General features: G+C 43.3%; 1 pseudogene; it reads left to right on the top strand.

Annotated features, from left to right (window-relative positions):
- The window catches only part of LOC137751262 (nucleolar protein 56 pseudogene), a 45,649-nt pseudogene that overhangs the window by 11,497 nt on the left and 8,686 nt on the right, over positions 1-25,466 (top strand).

Below are 25,466 nucleotides of genomic sequence, written 5' to 3'. Positions count from 1 at the left end.
TATAATATAATCTTTTATTATATATATTTAAAACAGCACTGTGATTGATTAGCAATGTCTGCGCTGGGCTCAAAGGAAGATACAGGAGTGGTAGTAAATAGGCCAGGTATTTGCTTCCTTAATAGTGCTCAAATCTCTTTTAGAAACAGAGCTGCGTAGAAAACAAACGAAATGAAAGCAAAGAACATTAATTAAGCATTTATTGTGTTCTAGGCCTATGCTAGATACTGTAATTAATTTTTCATTTGATTCTCTTTGTACTCTGAAAAGTAGTAATGATCGTCCCATTTTACAAATGGGGAAATTGAATCCTATAGAGATTAAGATGACCAAAGGCCAGATGGCCAGTTGGCAGCAGAGTCAGATTTCAAACTCAGGTTTGGTTGATTCCAAAGTCCACTGTTCTTTCAATTAAAATAAAAAGGACTTCTAGTTGACAACGCATTAAATGAATCTGTATGTTAAAAGGCTTTGGTATGTATGGGAACACTTTCAATTAAAATAGTTTAAGTGGAGGTAAAATGGAATAATTAAAAAATAGTAATTCAAAAGAAGAAAAAGAGAGAAAAGGAAGGAAGACAAGATGTGACAAATGGAAAACAATTAGCAAGATGGTAGACTTAAATCCAACATAGCAATAATTAGATACATAAATAGTCTAAGCCACCCCTAGTAAAAGGCAGAGATGATCAGATTGAATGAAAAAGCTAGATCCAACTATATGCTGCCTATAAGAAACACACTTTAAATATAAAGATGCAAATAGTTTAAAAGTAAAAGGATAGAGAAGGATAAATCAAAAGAATGCTGAGGTAGATTCAAAAATAAGAAATTTTGCCAGGGATAAGGAGGTACATTACATAATGGTAAGAAATAATTTTATTGAGAAGACATAACAATTCTAAATGTGTAGTACCCAATAACGGAGCTTCAACACATCTAAAATAAAAACTGATAGAAGAAATAGAGAAATCTATAATTATAATTGGAGGTTTCAAGACTCTTCTCTCAGTAGCAAGATAGAATAAGCAGACAAAGCAGACAGAAAAATAGTGAAGATAGAGAAGACCAAAACAAAACTATTAACCAGCTTCACCTAATTGACCTTTATAGGATATTCCACCCAACAGTGGATACCTATTCTCTTCAAGTGCACGTGAAATATGCCCCACTATAATCTGGACCATAAAGTAAACCTTAGCAAACAAAAAAGAATTGAAAGCAAAGTATGTTTTCTAACCACAGTGAAATTAAACTAGAAATCAATAAAAGAAAGATTTCTGGAAATATCCGGTGGGTCAAAGAAGAGATCACAAGGGAAATTAGAAAATATTTTGAATTGAATGAAATAGTCGAAAATGCTGACATTTTACAAAGTCCACCTGGTCTGAATTAGTGTGATTTGCTTGCAGGTTTTCAGGCAATGTGCCATTGGGGCAATTTTATTAAAATACAGGAGCAAGGATACCATGCCCTCCTCAGTCTTTCAATGAAGAGCAGATGAGTAATGTCAGTACAGCGCTCCCCACCACCCCCCCCCGCCCCGCCCTGCTCCCACTCTTCCCGCAGCCCTGGCTCCTCCCTGGTTTCAGATCACAAAGGAACACATACACAATGGAACTGCACTCCAGACACCATCCTAGCGTTGAGTATTTCTGGGAGAGCACCTTGCCCATGATACAATCACTGCGCAGTGAACCAAGAGCTGGGAAACTCTCACCTCAGGGAGCAGTTGTCAACTGTCTTCCTGGCTCTGGGTTTAAACACTTTCAGATAACAACACCAAGTATGTCTTGCCCTGTTGCAAATCTCTGAAGAGAATCAGAAGCCTGTGTGAAATTCATGCCATCATCATGGGTGAGGCAGGCAGAACGGGGCTTGCACAACAGGAAAAACCAACCCAAGTATGGGGATGTATAGATTACGTGTTATTAATAGTAATCATAACATGTATGTACTACTTACTCTGTCCCAGGAATTATCTCTTTGAACCTTACAGTAACCCTATGAGGTAGGTGCATTCTGCAGAGGAGAGACTGAGGCACAGCAAGTTAGATAAATTACTTAGAGTTCCACAACCAGCAAGTGGACAGACCTTGGATTCCATTCAAGCAGTTTGCTCTGGCAGCTGAATGGCTCAAGAGGCTTCATATTGAATTACATAGTCTCAACTAGTCCCCACAAGGACCCCTGAGGGAGGCCTTGTGATTAAATGGGGAAATGATGCTGGAGGAACTGACAGAGTCCCAGAGAGGTTAAATCACTTACCTGTGGTCGTTAGGCTGTTATGGTAGATCTGGAGATAGGACTCAGCCCTTCTAATCCCCAGGCCAGTGCCCTTTGCATCATACAATGCTGCCTCCCTCACCTGGGAGCCCTGGGAGAATCACTAATATTTCTTACATCCTGGTGTATATACTTTCCCAAGCACCAGTGTGACCAGCTGTAGATGCACGTATGAATATGATGAACAGAGCAGAGGTGGTATTACTGGGCCACAGTTCAGAGAGCTGCCAAGTATGGGGGAGAGGGAAAGGACTGGGGATTATGGGGCTATGTGGGTCCATCTAATATGGATCTGGTCAGAGAGTCTCAGGTCACACACATGAGCTGTGTGACCTCAAGAAAGTTACTTAACTTCTCTGAGCCTCTATTTCCTTGTCTTAAAAAAATGGGGTAAAAATACTAACGGCTTCATGGGGTCACTGTGACTATTAAAGTGGTCAAAGCACATAAAGCACCTAATCTATTGCCTGGCACACAGGAAGTACAAAGGCAACACTGGCACATTTTCTAAGTGTTGCTTCTAAGAAGTGATTGCTTGCGTGTACACTCCTATAACTATAACCTCTGGATGAAAACAAACAAACAAATAAACAAGTTTTTCTCTTCCCTTCTTCCCCTCTTGAGAGTGGTGGTTTCTACCCTTGTGACTTCCCCAGGTGCTCACCAGCCTGGGGGCTATGAGACATTTGCCTGTCAGGGCCTGTTCCCACAGTCCAGCTCAGAGCCTCTCTCTGCTTTTAGTACACACCCACCATTTAGGAAATTCCTCCCTGGGTCCAGACAGGGTGTGTCTAGCCAGTATACTTTTTGTTTGTTTATTTGTTTAATCTTTTTTTTTTAATTAAAAAATTTTTTTATTTTTATTTTTTATTTTATATTGGAACAGTACATTCATTGCAAAGTTCAGAAATGGGAGAATTCCATCAGAATGCTTCATAGAATATGCATATATATTCTATGGGGACAAGAGTGCCTGTAAAAAGAAGCTTGTTTTTTGCTTCCTAGTTTTGTACATTCCGCTTCTTCTGGAGAGGGTTAAGGCTCCATTTGAGATTTTTAGAGATAACGTCTCTAGAGTCTGCCCAGAGATTTGTAGGGGATTGCCCTTAAGGTAGGGGATTATCCTTAAGGTTCAGACCCCTTCCACTGAGAACATCCAAAGCTGCCCATTGGGTAGATGAAATGCTAGAATCCCTTTTCCTTGCACCAAAATGCTAGAAATGAGCTCTTGGCAATATGCATCAAGAGCCCTAAAAAAGTTCATTCTCTACTATGATCCTTTTTAATTTTCTAAAATGGACATAGCTTTAAAGAAAATTGACCTTATTTTGAGATGCAGTTTAGCGCAGTGAACAAAAAAATGGACTCTAAAAAATGTAGATGGCTAGCTGGTTAGCCAGTTGGTGGGAAGACTATAACCCAAATTGTTGAAGATGGTTTTCTCACAGTGGTAAAATTTTGGATGATTTTTTTCTTTTTGCTTCTGTATTTTTCTACCATAAGAAAGAATTACTTGAGTAATTTATCCTAAGGAAATAACTACTTACTCTGCCAAAGATGTTTTAACAGCATTATTTATGGAGAAGACAACAAATAAGCTAAATATTCACCAATAGGGAATTACTTATCTGAAGTATGGTTCACCCATATAATGATACATAATGAATCCACACAAAATGGTGTTTCCAAAGAATATTTAATATCATGGGGAATACTCATGATATAATGTTAAATAAAAAACACTGTATATAATAACACACTCAATAGAATGACTAGAATTAAAAATACTGACCATACCAAGTGTTAGTGAAGATGGGAAGGAACTGGAACACTCGTACACAACTGGTGGGACTGTAAAATGGTACAAATACTTAGGAAGACACTTTGACTTTTGAAAAATATACAAATTTAAACATATACCTACCTTATAATCCAGCAAGTCTATCCTAAATGTCTACTCAAGAAGCATATGTCCACACAAAGACCTGTGCATAGCAGCTTTATTCATAATAGCCCCAAACTGGAAACAATCCAAATGTCTATCAGCAGGTGAATAGATAAACTGTAGTGTATCCATACAATGGAATACTACTCAGTAATCAAGAGGAATGAATTACTTGTACCTGCAACAATGTGGATGAACCTCAAAAACACTATGCTGAATGAAAGAAGCCAGACACAAAAGAATACATACTGTGTGTTTCCATTTATATGAAACACTAAAAAACCAAATCTAATCTATGGTGACAGTCCCTCGGTGGTTGCCTGGAGCTGGGGATTGAGAGAATGACCAAGAGAGGGCACAGAGAACTTTTTGGGGTAATGGAAATATTCTTTATCTTGCTTGTGGTAGTGGTTTTAGGAGTGTATGAAGAAATATGTGTTGCCATTAATTACAACGTGACTAAATAAAAGTCATTATATAAATACATACACACACACACACACACACACACACACACACACATATACACACACACACCCACAATAGGATCTCAGTTTTAAAAATAAAACAGGAGGCAGAGAAAGAATACTGGAAACATTCTTCTATAAGCATTCATACTTTATAGAAAAGTAGCCACAACATTGTAAATCAACTGTACTTCAATAAAAAAATATAAATATATAAAAAAGAGAAAGATAGCAGTGACTAACTCTAGTCTATGCAGTTACAAGAGATTAAAAATTATTTGAATAATTTCCTGGTTTTCTTCTAGATTTGCTCCCATAAACAAATATTAATATAAATGTTACCAAATGCAATCTTTTTTTTTTTTTGGCCGCGTTGTGCGGCATGTGGGATCTTAGTTCCCCACCAGGGGTTGAACCCGTGCCCCCTGCAGTGGGAGCATGGAGTCCTTTTTTTAAAAAATAAATTTATTTATTTATTTATTTATTTTTGGCTGCATTGGGTCTTTGTTGCTGCGTGCGGGCTTTCTCTAGTTGCAGCAAGCGGGGGCTACTCTTTGTTGTGGTGTGCGGGCTTCTCACTGTGGTGGCTTCTCTTGTTGCAGAGCATGGGCTCTAGGCGCGCGGGATTCAGTAGTTGTGGCTCATGGGCTTTCTTAGAGCACAGCCTCAGTAGTTGTGGCGCACGAGCTTAGTTGCTCCGCGGCATGTGGGATCTTCCCAGACCAGGGCTCGAACCCGTGTCCCCTGCATTGGCAGGCGGATTCTTAACCACTGCACCACCAGGGAAGTCTGGGAGTGTGGAGTCTTTACCACTGGACCACCAGGGAAGTCCCAGCAAATGCAATCTTAAGTTAATAGTTTAAATTATTCAAGTTAAACGTTAAAAATTTTTTGCATCTTAAAAAAAATTCAAGCAGTTATATCTCAATAAAGCCGGGAAAAAAGGTAAGGACTTTTCTGGTGGCACATGTCCATAGTGGGGTAAAAAAAGAGGCAGCAGCACACTGTTCTCCTGCTCACTGGCTATCTCTCTTCACCAAGGCAGTAAACTGCATGCCAACCACAGCATGAAAGAATGTAACTCCCATAACGCCGAGTAACACACGTCAGTAGTGGGTGCCTCCTAAAAATGTAGACGGTTTACATGAGGTAAGCAGATTTGCACTCATTGCCTACTGAGATCATTGAGCACTCGCTATGGGCAAGGCCCTATCCTCGAACCTTCAGGGGGCAGAGGTAACAGGGCTTCCGGGTCGGTCTTTTCGAGACCCTGACCTCAAAGAAGCTCTGTGGGTGGTCCTCACCCCAGGAGCTGTGCCCCCCAGTCACATGGGCATAAGGGGACAGACACCCTGGAGTGTTGCTCCATGGGGGTGCATAACATTGGGAAGGACTCCTTTTTGGAGGGACCCTCCCAGCGCTGGCATCCCCAGTGGCCATCTCCTTCCTTGAGCTCCAAAATTGTGGGGACCACAAGTTATTTTTCTTGGGTACCTCCCACTCCCATAGCTCCTGTATGTGAAGGTACCCAATGACTATTTTTGCCAAATTAGGTCACTTTTATTTAGTTGATTTGGTGGGACAAAGGGAAATGAGCCATATCCCTTAACAGAGTGTGCCAACGCCAAGGCCACGGGAGAGAGCAGGGACCGTGACCTTAAACCTCTCACAGGATTCAAAAATCCCTGGAGGGACTTCCTTGGTGGTCCAGTGGGTAAGACTCTGCACTCCCAATGCAGGGGGCCAGGGTCCAATACCTGGCTGGGGAACTAGATCCTGCATGCATGCCGCAACTAAAATTTTGCATGCCGAAACTAAGGATCCCGCATGCCTCCACTAAGACCTGGTGCAGCCTAAATAAATAATAAATAAATATTAAAACAAAACAAAACAAACAAAATCCCTGGATACTTCCACGCAGTCCTTGGGAAAGACAATGAAGTTGGCCAAACCCTTCACTAGTCCAGATCAGAGAAGGTGCCTCCTCACTCTCTTCCTGCCTTTGGTACCTCTTCATCCAGGAGATCCACTTCCCCCTAGACTGGTTTTTCCACCAGAACGTGTTCCATGGCTTTGCTTCTGTTCATAAAGAAATAGCCGGTCTGGAATTTCCCTGGTGGCACAGTGGTAAAGAATCCGCCTGCCAAGGCAGGGAACACGGGTTCGAGCCCCGGTCCGGGAAGATCCCACATGCCGCAGAGCAACTAAGCCTGTGCGGCACAACTACTGAGCCTGCGCTCTAGAGCCCGCATGCCACAACTACTGAAGCCCGCACGCCTAGAGCCCGTGCTCTGCAACAAAGACAAGCCACCGCAATGAGAAGCCCACGCACTGCAACGAAGAGTAGCCCCCATTCTCCGCAATGAGAGAAAGCCCGTGCGCAGCAATGAACACCTAACACAGCCAAAAATAAATAAATTTATTAAAAAAAAAAAAGAACTAGCCGTTCGGGTTGAAACCTGGCCCATCTTGTTCAACCCATCTTCACAGTGGCTCGCTGTGTGCTTCCAGACCATGCTCTTCAGCTGTGTTCTAACTTCCCCACACTGAGAAGGGAGCTGAGAAAACTTGGCACCACCGTGTCTTGTAGACCTGCCACCCACCACAGGAAATGGATGTGGCATTGAGAAACCAGGCTGGCTCTGCCCACAGCACGTAATCACCGGGTTTCATGTTTGGATGGTCCAAGCCAGTGCCAGGTCTCTTGTACTTGTAGGAGCCAGGACATAAAACCCCGAACTTTCTTCCAAAACAAACCAAGGGAGGCTTTATTCTCTGTGTTGATTTCCTTTGATGAGGTTTTCCAGGGCCTGATGGATGACTCTGTCCCCTCACCTTGGCCTCTAATTACTGCCCACACTTGCTCCCATCTGTTGTGGTTTCTGAGCTAGGAATGGAAGTGTACTTGGATGTTTTAGCATCGCTTTGGAACACGAGCCTAGAAAAGCACAACGTTCCCTGTAATTTCCACTCCTTTGGATTCCTATTGAGCCTCATTTTTTTGCTGGAACAGCATATGATGCAAAGAATAATCAAGGTCTGGGCTCCTCCCCAAAGTGCCAGCTACCTCCCTGTCTTACCAGGAGTGAAATCAAATGACGAAGCAAGTTTCCATCTTTAATCAGCCATGAATCAGCAAGGAAGTCCGTACCTACCGCTACTATCAAGATGCCAAGGGGCGAGAGCAGTTCGCAGAGGTCGCGGCATGGCTTCTGTCCCCAAGGAGTTTGCCACGTAGACTCTGCAATCAGACGTACTCTCCACAGAGACCCGTGTGGCCAGTAACCAACGGGGCCGCTTCTCAACCCAGGAGAAGACACACAGCAGCAGTGATTGTATTTGTTGCATATGCAGTGACGGCTCTACAAACTCAGAGCAACTTGAGGTCGCTGTGGACTGGGGGGCTCTGAGACTGTGACCTAGAAGAGGAGCCGTTGGAACTGAATCTTAAAAACCAAGGAAGGAAAAAAAAAAAAAAAAAAAAAAACCAAGGAAGGGGGCTTCCCTGGTGGCGCAGTGGTTGAGAGTCTGCCTGCCAATGCAGGGGACGTGGGTTCGAGCCCTGGTCTGGGAAGATCCCACATGCCACGGAGCAACTGGGCCCGTGAGCCACAATTACTGAGCCTGCGCGTCTGGAGCCTGTGCTCCGCAACAAGAGAGGCCGCGATAGTGAGAGGCCCGCGCACCGCGATGACGAGTGGCCCCCGCTTGCCGCAACTAGAGAAAGCCCTCGCACAGAAACGAAGACCCAACACAGCCCAAAATAAATAAATTAATTAATTAATTAAAAAGGAAAAAACAAAAACCAAGGAAGGGTTATTTGGGCAGAAAGGGAGGGAAGAAATTAAGGGCGCTCCACTCTGCATAAAAGTGAGGGTGAACCCGGCACTCCCAGGGACCCCAGCTGTGGCCTCCTCCTTTGCTTTGAAGTCCTTCCAGACTCTCTCCTTCAACTGCTTTAACTGAGTAGGAGAAGGCCAATTCAATCAAGAGATGACCCAGACCGCCGAAGGTGAAGCAGCCCCTAAATCCCAGCTCTCCCATGCCAGTCCCAAGGAACCCAGTGCACGCATAGTCACTGAAGTAAAAGCAGCTAATTACAGAAGCTAGGCAGAGGGTGGGGGGAGGGGAAGGCTGAGGGAAATAGCGTTGGGTGCCCAGGCCAGGTGGGGTGGAAGATGAGAGGGTCGGGGAGACCCCAGAGATACTGCGGAAGAAGGCTGAAGGTCGGTGCTGAGACTCTGCCGTGTCATGGGAGGTCAGGTGGCCAGACAGCTCTGTTTGTCTTGTAGGTGTGGGCAGAGGCAACTAGAAAAAAGAGTCAAGGGCTGATTGGCCCCAGCCTCTGGGTTCTGTGTGGAGCCTTCATAACCCAGTAAAAAGATTTTGTTTGAGGTAACAGACTGTATCTTCCCTCTCTTGCACTGCTACAAAGGATTTTACAGTCAAAAATTTGTTCCTGGAGAGAAAATACCAGGAAGGAGGTGTGTGGTGAGCTCTGTGACCTTGGGTCCCTGGTCCGTCTCAGAGCCTCTGCAGTATCTCCCTGTACTTGACCTGGGGTGTCCCAGTCGCTGCCAACCCAGAGTCAGCCTCTCCTGCCTCACCCTGCACGCCCCGGCAGTACTCTCTCTCCTTGACTCCCCTGCTAACAACAGCCCAGGCAGGACAGGGGTGTCCCAAGCCTGCTCAGGCTCTTCCCCAGGGTCAGGACCAGGGAGGCGGAGAGGGAGGGGGAGAAGCAGCCCAGCGCATGGGAACGCTGAGCCCAGAGGAGGCCAGGAGGGCTCCTGTGCCTGAGACAGGGGCTCTGGGGCTGTCAGCCCGCCTGGGAGCTGCGAGTATTTCGGTTTGAGTGTGGGAGTAGCTTTTATTGATAGCCATGGATTTATTCAGCAGGATTGTAAATCTGAAAGGTCTTGTCTGTGCCCTTCACCACTATCTTCCCAGCAAGAGGCATCAGAACGGCACTGCCAGGGGGAGGTCCCCACGAAAGTTGCATCAATGAAAAGAGGATATAAACTCCATGAGTTCAAGAGGCTTTGCTGTTTTGTTTACTGCTTTATCCTCGGTGCTTGTCACAAGGTAAGCACGAAATAAATATTTGTTTACTGAGTGGATGATGAGTGAATGGATGAATTGGGTGTTTAAAAATCACCCGATCAAGGCAGGAGGCCTTTTTAGAAGGTTGTAATTGGGGTAGAAATTAGGCAAAGCCTGAATTCAAGATCCATTCATTCTCTTATTGAGCACTACTGTATGCCAGGTACAATGACAGATGTTTGAGGTACAGAAATGAATCATACATGACCTCTGTCTTCAAGAAGGTCACAAGAGACTCACAGGCCCAAAATGCCACTGGAATTTAACCTCACAACAAGCCAATGAGGTCGGTACTATTATTTGCCCCATTTTATAATTGAGAAAACAGGGGCATAGAGAGGTTAAGTAATTTGCCTGAGATCACACAGCTAGGAAATGGTCAAGGTAGGCTTCAAACCCAGGCATTCTGGCCCAGAGTTGGAGTTCTTAGCTACCACTCTATGTTAGAAACATAAAGAAGGGTAGAGAATCTCCATCTTTACTGTTTATAAAAACCCCAGAAGTTTGCTTCGTCAGGAGTAGTAGAGAACTACAGACAGCAAAACCTTTTCAGTTCCAGGGTCCTGAAGACTTTGAAAATCTGAAGACTGTCTGGACACTCTTTCTAGAAAAACACACAGTTGCAAATGTAGTCCTGGGGTTTTGTGGGTACCCAGAAGCCTATCCATAGACCCATCAGGCCTGTGAACTTCAGATTAATGGGTCGAAGTTTCTCAATTTGGCCTGGAGGTGGGGATGGGGGTGGGAGGTGGATTTGCAGAATGGGATCAAGGTTTTTGTTCCGAGGTCGGGGCCAGACTCAGCTGAGCAGGGCGACAGGCTGCTCAGGCCACCATGACTGCCTGCTGCCTTGCTCAGTGCTCCAGGGATGAAAGCACCCGCTTCAAACTCTGAGTCATCCGGTGCTATTTCTTTACATATTTTTACAAGAAAAGAGACTTTATTTGGAATGATTTGCCAATGTATTATAAATCAAGAGACAAACAAAACAGACTTCAAGGCACTACAGAAACTTAGTTTCAGGAGCTATAAAAATAAACTACTTCCAATGTCCTCATAGGACATATAAATTCAACTCCAGAGAAAAGAACAGATGAAATCAATTCACTTTTCAAGATGTTATAAATCTAGCTAATACAATGCATAGTTATTTTCTTCTTTAAAAAATTACATCAAGGTAATACATGACCAGGATTAAAAAGTAAAACCGGGACTTCCCAGGTGGTGCAGTGGTTAAATATCCGCCTGCCAATGCAGGGGACATGAGTTCGAGCCCTGGGAGGGGAGGATCCCACATGCCGCGGAGCAACTAAGCCTGTGCGCCGCAACTACTGAGCCTGTGTGCCACAACTACTGAAGCCCGCATGCCTAGAGCCCGTGCTCCACAACAAGAGGAGCCACCGTAGTGAGAAGCCCGTGAACCGCAACAAAGAGTGGCCCTTTCTCGCTACAACTTGACAAAGCCTGTGTGCAGCAACGAAGACCCAGCACAGCCAAAAAATAAAAATAAATAAATAAATAAATAAATAAATAAATAAATAAATAAATAAAAAGCAAAACCTTTGGAAAATCTGGCAATGAAAAGCTACAGCTTCATCTCTCCCCATCATGAATCCCAAACCCTAAAGGTAAGTACTTTTACCTGTTATGTTTTTACTGCCTCTGGGGGCTACCTCTTGATCTCTAAATAATATGCTTGACGTCTGATGTTCTGCTGTCATAGCAAGGATTTAGATTATGTCACCACTTCTATGACACCCCTCCCATGTCTTTAGAGTTAAATTACTATTTTCCCCTGTATTGCATTGGTTAACATTGTAACTTTGACAAATACATACTTAAATCTCTATCTCTTGCTCATTCAAATTCTGACATCTCCCTTGTTCCCCTATTCTACAGATGAGAAAATGGAGGCTTGGACAAAAACAGAAATATAGATCAGTGGAGCAGGATAGAAAGCCCAGAGATAAACCATGCACATATGGTCACCTTATTTTTGATAAAGAGGCAAGAATATACAATGGAGAAAAGACAGCCTCTTCAACAAGTGGTGCTGGGAAAACTGGACAGCTACATGTAAAAGAATGATATCAGAACACTCCCTAACACCATACACAAAAGTAAACTCAAAATGGATTAAAGACCTAAATGTAAGGCCAGACACTTTAAAACTCTTAGAGGAAACCATGGGCAGAACACTCTATGACATAAATCACAGCAAGATCCTTTTTGACCCAGCTCCTAGAGAAATGGAAATAAAAACAAAAATAAACAAATGGGAACTAATGAAACTTAAAAGCTTTTGCACAGCAAAGGAAACCATAAGCAAGACGAAAAGACAACCCTCAGAATGGGAGAAAATATTTGCAAACGAAGCAACTGACAAAGGATTAATCTCCAAAATATACAAGCAGCTCATGCAGCTCAATATCAAAAAAACAAACAACCCAGTCCAAAAATGGGCAGAAGACCTAAATAGACATTTCTCCAAAGAAGATATACAGATTGCCAACAAACACATGAAAGAATGCTCAACATCACTAATCATTAGAGAAATGCAAATCAAAACTACAATGAGATATCACCTCACACCCCTCAGAATGGCCATCATCAAAAAAATCTACAAACAATAAATGCTGGAGAGGGTGTGGAGAAAAGGGAACCCTCTTGCACTGTTGGTGGGAATGTAAATTGATACAGCCACTATGGAGAACAGTATGGAGGTTCCTTAAAGAACTAAAAATAGAACTACCATACGACCCAGCAATCCCACTACTGGGCATATACTCTGAGAAAACCATAATTCAAAAAGAGTCATGTACCACAATGTTCACTGCAGCACTATTTACAATAGCCAGGACATGGAAGCAACCTAAGTGTCCATCAACAGATGAATGGATAAAGATGTGGTACATATATACAATGGAATGTTACTCAGCCATAAAAAGAAACGAAGTTGAGTTATTTGTAGTGAGGTGGATGGACCTAGAGTCTGTCATACAGAGTGAAGTAAGTCCAAAAGAGAAAAAAAATACCGTATGCTAACACATATATATGGAATCTAAAAAAAAAAAAAAAAAAAATGGTTCTGATGAACCTAGGAGCAGGGCAGGAATGAAGATGCAGATGTAGAGAATGGACTTGAGGACACAGGGAGGGGGAAGGGTAAGCTGAGACGAAGTGAGAGAGTTGCACTGACATATATACACTACCAAATGTAAAATAGATAGCTAGTGGGAAGCAGCTGCATAGCACAGGGAGATCAGCTCGGTGCTTTGTGACCACCTAGAGGGGTAGGATAGGGAGGTAGGGAGGGTGGGAGGGAGACGCAAGAGGGAGGGGATATGGGGATATATGTATACATATAGCTGATTCACTTTGTTATACAGCAGAAACTAACACAACATTGTAAAGCAATTATACTCCAATATAGATGTTAAAAAAAGAAAAAGAAAATGGAGGCTTGAGAGGATCATCACTTGCCCAAGGCCACACAGTTCGTAAGTGGAGGAGCTAAGTACAAGCCCAGGTCAGCCCCCATGCCTGGCTATGGTACTGTGGTCCCAGAAACACTTTTGCCTGGCACCTGTCACTGAAGTGGGGTCACCTGCTATTTTTACACCTATTATTATGCAAAGAGAGCTGAATCCCCAAGGACTCAGCTCGCTGGCTAGTTAAAATACAGTATTAGCTAGTGGAGGATAGGTGTTTATAGAGGAGATTGCAGAGTCCAGTGATTCAGTCCTGGAGATATGGGGCCCTTTGAGTTCCCTTGTTCTCTTGCTTCAGGGAAGCAGGATTAGAAGAGTTAGTCCTGATATTTTACCATGATAGGGATGGTTAGGTAGAAGCCAGCTCAGAGGTTCCCGGTTCAGCACTGTTCTTCAACAGGTATTGAGGTCAGTAGCTATTTGTTTAGCGCCCCACCCAAAATCTGGGAACACACAGGTGGTCTCAATGGGGTCACACTTATTTGAGTGTCTCTCTCTGTTGCACTGTGGAAGGCTGGATTTGTTCTCCTTGCTCCTGGATAGTTTAAAGCACAAAGTAGATCTGGGCACACCTGACAATAGTTATTGCTTCAGGTATCTCAGTTGATGCGCTGCTTTATCAGAACAAAGAGCCCGAGGCCCACGGCAGCATCTACGCGATGGTGTGTGCGCTGGTAAATGCCTAACAACTGGTTCTCCTGGGGGTGGGGAGGGGGGCACTGATATGTAGCCAATTTCTGTGGTGTAAACACTCCCACCATAGCTGATTTCAATGTGATTTCACTGAACATGGAGCTGGAAAGAGATGCACAGTAGCAATTCAAAGCATTTCCTCAGAGACGTAATAGATACAAGTAACCTCAGAAGCATACATAATAGCAAAATATAATAAAATATTAGGAAGTGAGGATTTTCGAGTATTACTTTTGAAATCATATAATCGACTTGATTGTAAGTTTTAAAATTTAATTTTTAATAATGGCTATGTTTAATGACTGGCTCACAAAATTCCTGAAAATTCAACAGCTGGCTCTTGTGAGCTGGCACAAACCAGCTCCAGCTCGACGCTGCTCCTCACACAGCTTAGGGGTCTGCTCCCTGCACTAAAGCAAGGAGGGAGGAGGCTGGGACCTATTATAAGACTATGATATCATACGTGACCAGCTTGGAAACCATAAAATACCTGGGAGGTGGGCTCTGGTCACACGCAGAGAGAGACCAGGGTAGGCTGAAATCTCAGAGATTTGAGACTAGTTGGGCTGATAGTCAGGACACTCCGATGTGCAAAAAAGGCCAGGCTTCTATGTCTGTGACTACGCTCATCTTCCTCGAAGGTCCCTGTTTTCTCTGCTGCGGGCAGAGGACTTCCACTGGTCCATGAAAGGTAATTCAAGGGAACTCACATTCTTTTAGTTTAGAACAGTCTCTTCCAGGTTCTCCCAGCCCCTCTTGAATTTAAGGTCTAGTCTTTCAGATTTCTCCCCATCTACCTCGCATCTTTAGCAAAGATGGTATTAGTTTGCTAGTGCTGCTGTAACAAAATACCACAGACTGGGTGGCGTAAACAGCAGAAATTTCTTGTCTCACAGTTCTGGAGGCTAGAAGTGCCAGGTCAGGTGTCAGCAAAGTTGGTTCCTTTCAAGGGCCGGGAGGGAATGATCTGTTCCAGGCCCCTCTCCTTGACTAGTAAAAGGCCACGTTTTCCCTGTGTCTCTTCACATGGTGTTCTCCCTGTGTGCATCTGTCTCCAAATGTCCCCTTTTTATAAGGATCCAAGTCATATGGGCTAGTGGCTCACTCTCCCCCAGTATGACCTCATCCTAACTGATTATATCTGCAACCACCCTGTTTCCAAATAAGGTCACATTCTGAGGTATTAGGGGTTAGGAATTCAATGTATGAATGGGGGGGCGGGGGTGGGAAGACAATTCAACCCATAACAAATTGTGTTTGGCTGTAGAAGCATCTGAGTGGAAGGGGAGATGCACATGACCTCATGGGGGTGGAGGGGCTGGGAGCGGTCCTCCATGTCCTTCTTGGTCTTCACTGCAGAGTGGCTGGTTGGGTGTGGTTTCTGAACATCCAGTGTCTCCCAAGTGCTCATTCAGGAGAAGCTGGTCTCACTGGGTTCTTTTGCCTCCTGTGTCTATAGTCTCTCTAGTCACTTGGTTCTCACATTTTGTGGCCTCTCATTGTCCCTCAACATTCTGTAATCCAATGGCCTGTGTCCTTACTCAACCCCTGGCTGCCTCTGTATTCCCACTGCAAGGCTCAGGGCTCTGTGAGACCACCTTGCAGACCACCTACCTCACCACCATCTTCAGCCTGGGAGGCCCATGTTGGACGTGGACCTTTCCTAAGGTACCTGAGGAAAGGAGGGGTAGCCCCATTGCCCTGGGAGCCTCCTAGATTTACCCAACAGGGTTTCAGGCCTGAAACCTAAGTGGGGAGTGGGACATGTCCCCACACACACCCTATTTGCCTTTCTTGCTCCTCTTACTACCACTTTCCCACACTGAAGGTGCTATCTACTTTTCCCCTAGATGAGTTGGTACTTAAGTATTCTTTTCTTACATTTTGTAGTAAAAGTCAATGTAGAGAACTCCAAGCACTACTTTTGATAGTTAAAGGCAGCTTTTAAAATTTAGTGGAAAAATGATCTCCTAAAACAAAGTCTTTCAAAATCAGTGGCCTCAGTTTTTTTTTAATTAATTAATTAATTAATCTATTGGCTGAGTTGGGTCTTTGTTGCTGCACACGGGCTTTTCTCTAGTTGCAGCGAGCAGGGGCTACTCTTTGTCGCAGTGTGCAGGCTTCTCATTGCAGTGACTTCTCTTGTTGTGGAGCATGGGCTCTAGGCGCATGGGCTTCAGTAGTTGTGGCGCATGGGCTCAGTAGCTGTGGCATGCAGGCTCTAGAGCATAGGCTCAGTAATTGTGGCTCACGGGCTTAGTTGCTCCACGGCATGTGGAATCTTCCCGGACCAGGGCTGGACCCCGTGTCCCCTGCATTGGCAGGCGGATTCTTAACCACTGCACCACCAGGGAAGCCCGAAGCAGGCAGATTCTTAACCGCTGTGCCACCAGGGAAGTCCTGGCCTCAGTTTTTTGATCATGCATTCCCCCCCCATAGCAATAAAAAAACCCCGAATATGTACATATATATATATATATATATATATATATATATATGTTTGGTATATATGTGTGTCATATGTGTATGTCTTAAAATTATATACACTTAATACTGTACTAATTAATACATTACATGCTTTATAAAGCATCCATCCAAAAACAGACATTTTAAAAGATAAGATAAAAATGAAAATAGAAGTAAGCACTAATATTCTTTCTGCACCGTGGCCACACCCCACTTTGGAGGCCACTGTTGCCTTGCAAGGGATTAAAAAGCAAACAAACAAGAATTTGGCGGCCAAAGCTGAGCAATGACCTGGTTGTCTTCACTGGCATCTCTTTCCCTGAAGCATGGAAACCCGTTGATTAAATGGGTGGAGAGCCACAGAACATCATGATTTAAGTGGAAAGAAAAACATACCGGTTTAATATATATTCAGAAGTATCATTCCCATTACATGGAACCATGGACTGGCACTGATCACCAAGGCCTGACAGCCAAACAAACTGCCTCTTTGTTGCATACAACATTCCCTTTGTCATCACTCGAAGACGGACGAGTTAATGTCTCCTACCCTCCCTGGAGCCACTGGACAGCCAAGTGCTTGTCAGCAAGCGTGTGGGCACCCAAACCTGTATATGTATGTTGGGGGATGGGAGCTGCCAGGAGTGCTAAATTGCATGCGCTGAGAACAAAAAAAGGGCGTGGAATCTGAATCAGAGCTCAGTGATGACTATGCGTCCCAGAGGCTGGCCAAATCACCCTTTTGAATAATGTATTGCATTGCGTGGAAGTCTCCAAGTCAGAATACTAGTCCTGATTGTAGGGACAGAAACATACAGTCCTTCCAAGTATAGCATTTCTCACGGGGACCGTTTGACAACTCAGGAAGTCAGGGGAATGGATTAAAATAATGGTGTCCTTGCACTTCAATAAAAACCTGAGACAAATATTATGGGGACTTTTGGAGATTTCTAGTCACCGGTCACTTCTCCACGGTTTGTGATGTTGGGTTACGCTGGCATAACTGCAGTGGGGTCAGGTAGGAAGGGCAGAAAGGTCTTGAATTTGGGCTTGAATTCTAGTTTGAATCCTGGCTAGTGTTTATAAGTTTGGTGACCTTGGACAAGTTAACTTTGTGAAGCCTCGGTTTCCTATCCATAAAATGGTCCAATACTAAACAAAATGATGTATACAAAGTGTCTATTATACCACATGGCATGCAGTAGGCATTTAACAATCTAGATAACAGTTAGCTGATAATAGGTAAAGGCTAGACATTAAAAGTTTTCCCCCCAAATTTCCTAGCATCTTCTGCCTGGCTGATGCCTGTCCCTCCAACCAAAACTCTGAGGTTTTCTTTCTTCCCTCCTCCCTCCCTCCTTCCTTTCTCTCTTTCTTTCTTTCTTTCCTTCATTCCTGCTTTCTTTCTTTCCTAACAACTTCAACTTTTAATAATGGAAACAACTTGCTGTTTCAGAAACAATTTTAGGGAAGAAAAATCTTCCCCATAAAAATAAACTTAAATTCATCATAATTATAAATATTATAATTTTTTACTTCTGCAATTTAAAATGCTCCCCTGCAATACTACACCTTCATTTAATCTCATTCTTTAACCATCACATATTGAAGAGAAGACAGTATTATAGCAAAGCTTAGATAGTTTAACATAAGAATTTGTACAATGATTTTTTTAAAAAAACTTTGGCCTCTGAAGCATCATTTAAAGTGGCCTGTTATTTAAAAACAAAATTTCTCGGGCTGTTTAGCTTTCTAATTAACTTTAAAATTAATTCAGCTTTTGCATATAAAAATGTTCTACATTGTCATTAGGAAAATTACCAAAGAGTTTCTTGCCATATTTATCTACACTCTTGTCAATTACCAGTTCCCATGAGGCAGCCCCTCTCCACTGCCATAGCATTTATACCCCAGTTTGATGCCCTCCCTGCTACATTTACATTTTTAATAGGAAGCTCTTGAAAACCAGACCATTGTCAAAATCAAAAGTATGTCTCCAGTACTGAGACTTCAGGCTGTGTGACAGATGGTAGAAAGAAATATTTATATGGAGGCTGCGGGCAGGAGAGGAGACACGTCCCACTGTTGATTGTAGTTGGACTTGCGGTAGCTGCCAGTGGGCCGTGCAGGCACGGACCTGGCAAAGTCTCCATCAGTCCTGACGGGTCTTCCTTACAGCCAACAGCTGTGGCCATTAGTTAGTCCTTTGGGTCCCAGGATTTTTCTCAGACAGCTTGGTCTCCCTCACAGCCTCCCCCAGGAAGTGTGCTTGGTTCTCCCAGGAGACTCGCAACTAAGAAGGACAGTGCTGAATGGTGGGAGCTGGCTTTCGAGGAAGTGGGGCAGCAAACTGGCAGTAGATGCTGGGGTGGCAGGACAGGAGGAGGAAGTTGAGGATTTGAAATAATCTTCCTGGGTGTTTCTAGAAGGACAGCTCCCCTGGGAACATCACAGTGAGGGGCTTAGACAGCCAAGGACATCTGGTGACATGAGAAAGGAGGCACCTGCTCTTACTTCTGCCATCTTCACGAAAGCCTACCTTGCTTATTTTTACTAAAATGTTTCAAAAGTAAAATGTAGAAAAAGACAAATTAACAAACAAACAAAAAAAAAATCCGGGCAGGTGGTATGGTCTGCCCCTACAAATTTGTCTTCAGGTCTCTTCCTGAGCTCTCAGAGTAGACCCCGGTCGGCTCTGCTGGTGTGGGAAACACTGCCACCTGCTGGATCGTTTGAGAATGTCAGTGGGCCCTGCCCTTCGAACTCAGTCCCAAACTTTACTGGTGCCGGAACTTGGGCACCTCAGCAGGGGCACCCAGGACCCAAGACCTGTGGCTGCCTTTTCGAGGGGCTCCAGGGAGGAATTACTCAACTGGCCAGAATATAGAGATAATTAGTTAGACCTTGTTTTTAACCTTTAAGAGGACTGTATTAAATTAAATTCCAATACTTGCCTCCTGAAAAGATCCCATTTGCCCTGCAATTATGTTACCTCCACGGAAGTGATAACAATCAAATAACATTGGAGTAGATGAGCAAAACTGTCCTTTTCCCTAGCTTCACCCTTAACCGGCTATGACACATGGGTGAAAGCCTCAATTCAATAGTAATATCTACCCTACCCCATAAGGTTGTTATAAGGATGAAAAAATCCTGGCATGTAGTAAATGCTCAATAAATGGTGACTCTTACTATTCTCAATTTGGTTCCAAAATTCTATGAAATCTAGAAAAGTGGTAACATATTTATTAACCCATTATTAGCCCAATACTTTTGTCAGAGCATGTGTTTTAGATAAGCCACTTTGCTCCCTTCAGCTGGGTCCAGCCCTAAGTGAGACAAGGATCATGGGAGTATTCTGTCCTAGTCCTACCCTCTCTGTTATTCCAAGGTTACCCTGCCCCACCATCTGGTTTTCCTGAAAAACAAAACAAAACAAACACTCCCCAACACACATGCACACCAAGAATTCTGACCAGAATGTGCCCAGAAGAACTTCAGTTGACACAGCGGAGGAGGAGAAAGGCTACAAGGATTTTTTGGGGGGAGGTGGGTGTCTTTGGAGGCTACTTTGTCTTCAGCACTTCCATCCCCTATTTCTGGCCTTAGAATTTTAATTTAAGCCACTGATTAAAGCTCAGATGTGATTCAGCAACACATGGGGAGGAAACACCTTTTAAACATATTGAAGCAAAACAAAACGAAGAATAGGAAGGCCATCTAAGGGAAAAGCCCTCTGTCTTGGGGGCACGAGTGGGGAGTAGAGCAAGGAGTATGAGAGGTGAGAAGACCTTCTGTAGGAAACTCTTAGCTAAGCACCTGCTATGACAGCGGGAGTGAGGAACAGAGGAGACGAGAGAGAGGGAAGAAGAGAGAAAGTGAGAATAAAGTTCCGTAGGGCTTGTTAATGACCCCTGAGCCCGTTTTTCCTTCCACAAACACTTCCTACCCCCCCACTCTGAGCTAGACTTGAGGTTGGGGGCGTGAGGCATAGCCAGACGCGGCTCCTCTGGAAGGGACACCCAGGGCCTGTGACCGCTCCTCGGAGGTCCAAAGCTTTGCAGGATTGCTTCTGAGCCTCAGACCCTGATGGTAGACTTCATCAAACACCCTCCTGGCCTCGGTGAGAATGGGCAATGCTCCATTCACACTCAGGTTTCTCCTTTGTTGACACCGGCACGATCTACACAGAACATGTGACAGAATTGTTCACGTGTTTCCAGCTGTTGTCTGGGGGGGGGGGAGACATTTTGTTTTGGAGCATCCCAGCCTTAGAATCGATTGACCTAAACATTGTCAGATGTGTACTCAGAACAAAGGAAATTGTATTCTGTGTAAATATAAGAGCACAACTGATCACTACAGAATCCATGAACCGTATCTTGTATTCACGGTTGATAGCCTAAAGACCACCCTCAGATTCAACCAATCAAGACTCAGCAATGCCCAACGCAGGTCGTCAGAGTTCAGTGACTGAGTCGTGGGCTTAGCGGCTGTGCCATTTTATAACCAAATGAGACTAATTGAGCAAGTCAATCATTTGTATCTGGTAACAGCAGTTAAAACGTGAGATCACAACCTTATGAGAGCAAAAATTGAACCAAGTCATTCAAAAGGTAAAGCAATTTGCTTATGTGTAATCTCTTCCTTGGGTAGTTGTACGAAAAGTGAACGGTGGGGTAGGGAGTATGGTCTGCAGGTTCATTAGGCGTGTGACATGTGCTGTATTTCTATGCCAATCTAGAACCATAGAAACATAAGCATAAGTTGGATGATCTTTATGTCCACTGTGGAGAAGGATCCTGCCATGTGATTTTAAGGCAATTTTTTGTATGCTGTTTATGATCACCTTGGGGCCACACGAGTATCCAAAGTAATAGAGTGTAACTAGTAAAGCAGTCTTTTTCCAAGTAGAGCATTCTGAAGGACTCTGCAAGTTATAAATTAGCCAAAACACTGTCTTCAGACTTGGAGAGCTCTAGAGTTCCTTACAGCATAATGACAGGATAAACCCATGGATGTCAAAATCTCAATGTAGAGTATGGAAGAATCTGCTGTGTTCCCTAAAATTCCTTTTCCTGGCCCCCGTTGTATTTAGGTGTGGCCATGTGACTGGATTCTGGTCAATGAACTGTGTGAGTGGGAGAGACCAAAGTAGTTAGGAAATGGGTCAGTATCACTGGATACAAGGTCAGTATACAAAAGTCACTTGTAGTATAACTGATTCGCTTTGTTATAAAGCAGAAACTGACACACCATTGTGAAGCAATTATACTCTAATAAAGATGTTAAAAAAAAAAAGTCACTTGTATTTCTTTATACTATAGCACCCAAAAATTTGAAAGCAAAATTTCAAAAAAACAATTCCAGGGCTTCCCTGGTGGCGCAGTGGTTGAGAATCTGCCTGCCAATGCAGGGGACACGGGTTCGAGCCCTGGTCTGGGAAGATCCCACATGCCGCACAGCAACTAGGCCCGTGAGCCACAATTACTGAGCATGCGCGTCTGGAGCCTGTGCTCTGCAACAAGAGAGGCCGCGATAATGAGAGGTCCGCGCACCGCGATGAAGAGTGGCCCCCGCTTGCCGCAACTAGAGAAAGCCCTCGCACAGAAACGAAGACCCAACACAGCCATAAATAATAAATAAATAAATAAATAAATAAAAATTTAAAACAACAACAAAAAAAAACCCAATTCCATTATCAATAACACAAAAAACATCACCTAGGAATAAACATAACAAAAGATGTGCAAGACCTCTACACACAAAACTATAAAACATTACCAAGATAAACTGAAGAAGGAAGAAAGAGGAGTTATATACCATGTTCATAGATTGGAAGAATATTATAAAGCTGTTAACTCTTCCCAATTTTACCTGTAGATTCAATTCAATCCCAAGCAAAATCCCCACAGATTTGTATGTGTGTGTGAAAACTGGCAAGCAAATTGTGAAATGCAAAGTACCAGGAACAGCAAAGACAATCTTGAGTAAGAACAAAGTTAGAGGATGTAAATTACTGATTTGTAAACTATCACATCATAATTAAAACTATGTGTGATGAATTGGGCGATTGGGATTGACATGTATACACTGATGTGTATAAAACTGATGACTAATAAGAACCTGCTGTATAAAAAAATAAATAAAATTAAATTAAAAAATTAAAAAAAATAAAACTATGTGGTATCAGTAAAAGGATAGACAAAGGAACTAAAATAATAAAATAGAGTCTCCCAAATTGACCCACACATGTGTAATTAACTGATTTGCAACAAAGATACACTGTAATACAGCAGGGGAATGATGGTCTTTTCAGTAAATGGTGCTGACCCCCTGGGTATTCAAATGGGAAAAACCTTGACTCCTACATCATACCAAACACAGAAATAAATTATAGCTAAATTATAGACATAAATGTGAAAAGTAAAACAATAAAGTTTCCAAAAGATAACAAAGGAAACATGGAAGAATATCTTTGTGACCCTGGGATAGGCAATGATTTCTTTAACAGGACACAAAAAGTCCTGCCCATTAAAGAAAAGATTGTACTCCATATTTCATTACAATTTTTTTTATTAAAAAAAAAAAAAACAAATACTGTATGTTAACACATATATATGGAATCTAAATTTTTAAAAAAATGGTTCTGATGAAACTAGGGACAGGACAGGAATAAAGACACAGATGAAGAGAATGGACTTGAGGACATGGGGAGGGGGAAGGGTAAGCTGGGACGAAGTGAGAGAGTGGCACTGACATATATGCACTACCAAATGTAAAATAGATGGCTAGTGGGAAGCAGCCGCATAGCACAGGGAGATCAGCTCCGTGCTTTGTGACCACCTAGAGGGGTGGGATAGGGAGGGTGGGAGGGAGACGCAAGAGGGTGGGGATATGGGGATATATGTATACGTATAGCTGATTCACTTTGTTATACAGCAGAAACTAACACAACATTGTAAAGCAATTATACTCCAATAAAGATGTTAAAAAAAAAAACAAAACATGAAGGGAGTGAAAAGGCAAGCCACAGAGTGTGAGAATATAATTGCAATCCATATAACTGACAAAGAATTCATATCCAGAATAAGAAAAAGACAGAATACCCAAAAGAGAAGTTGACCAAAGACTTGAACAGGAAATTCTCAAAAGAGAATACTGAAGAGGCCAATGAGCCTTTAAAAGGTGTTCAATACCATTAGTTTTTAGGAAAACGCAAATTAAAACCACAATGAGATACCGCTGCACTCACACCAGAATGGCTAAATGAGAAAGACAAGACAGTACCAAGTGGTGACGGGTATACGGAGCAGCTGGAAGTCTCATGAAATGCTGATGGGCATGTAAATTTGTATAACCACTTTGGAAAACTGGCAATACCTAGTGAAGTTTAATGTGTGCATGCTTTCTGACCCAGCAATTTTACTGCTAGGTATATACCCAACAGAAACGTATAGATAGGGACTTCCCTGGTGGTCCAGTAGCTAAGACTCCACACTCCCAATGTGGGGGACCTGGGTTTGATCCCTGGTCAGGGAACTAGATCCCACATGCATGCTGCAACTAAGAGTTCGCACGTTTCAATGAAGATCCCGCATGCCACAACTAAGACCCGGCACAGCCAAATAAATAAATAAATAAATACATATTTTTTAAAAAGAAATGTATAGATATGTACACCAAAAGACACTTCATAATAGCTTGTTGATAATAGTCCAAAACTGAAAACAATCCAAATGCCCATCAGCAGTAGAATGTATAAATTGTGGTATATTTGTGAATGGAATATTATACAGTAACAAAAGAGAATGAACTACTGCTTCAAGCCACAATGTGGATGAATCTCACAGACATGATATTGTACAAAAGAAGTAAGTGGAACTTCCCTATGCTCTCTTTTCTCATCTGCCAAGTAAATAGCAAAGACTCCAAGGACCAGAAGAGGGTGGAGCCACACAATAGAGGGGGCTTGGGGAACTCTGAATGATCATGTGAAAGCTTACCTGGTCAGGAACACCCACTTTGTATTGTGAGTGAAAATTACTTTTTGTGTTAAGTCACTGAGAATTTGGGGTTCATCCAGTTCAGCAGCCAGCATTACTTATCCTCGGTGGTACACAGAGCAATACAATTAAGTGATAACAGGTGGTACCATCAGAATGTGCTGGAGAAGCTCATTAGGAGAGGCCACCAGGAGCTGGTGCTGTCGGGAAAGACCTTTTCCCAACTACAAGAGCTGCAAGTCAAGTGGAGGGTGGGGCTTGGGTAAATCAAGGGAGAAATCATTCTGGGTAGGGGCAGAGGCTCAGCGGATGATACTGACGGAGGACAGATGGAGAGCATTCTGTTCCTGCAGGTGGAAGATAGGGCCAGCTTTTGCGGGTGCCCCTGTCATCCGCTGAAGGATCTGGGAACAAAAGGGTCAAGGGCTCCTCTTTCCTCAGTAGATCGTCAGCCCCTGATTTGAAATGACGTTATGTGCTCAGCCTACACATTCAAAGCAGTTACAAGTGAGATGTATGTAATTCCTTTCCTCTGACAACATGCTTCACTGTGTTCTGTCTGTTTCATAATTATCTACTTTTAAAAGAATTTATGGAGCCTGAGGAATAGCTGAACACTTCTTTCTTTGAACTCCCAGATGTTCTGACCAGATTCCACCCTCCGGTCCACGTTCCCAGCCATTCACCAGATCTGTCTGGTAATTTTCTAATCCTCCCCGGGACATTCCTATTTCCTTCTGAGAAATAAGAAAACAACAATGCTTCCCTAAGGGTGATGTGCTTCGGCCCGGAGGCCTGGAATCTCCATTTTAGGAAAAATGTTTACAAGGGTATAAAAGCTCTGAAAGGAAAGGGCTTGTGGTTCTCCTGGGAAAGAATATGAGACCCCATCATGAGGATTTGCCATAGAATTCTGCTGCATTCCTCATCAGGACGGGGCTGTCTAGGAAGTTCATTTTGATTAAAAAATACATCAGAGCGGAAGCATGTGTGTGCATGGGCGTGTGAA

The sequence above is a fragment of the Eschrichtius robustus genome, chromosome 1 (genome assembly GCF_028021215.1).
Source record: "Eschrichtius robustus isolate mEscRob2 chromosome 1, mEscRob2.pri, whole genome shotgun sequence".
In the NCBI taxonomy this organism is placed as follows: Eukaryota; Metazoa; Chordata; class Mammalia; order Artiodactyla; family Eschrichtiidae; genus Eschrichtius; species Eschrichtius robustus.
Note: the sequence above shows the minus strand (reverse complement) of the source record. Positions and strands in the feature narration are given on the sequence as shown.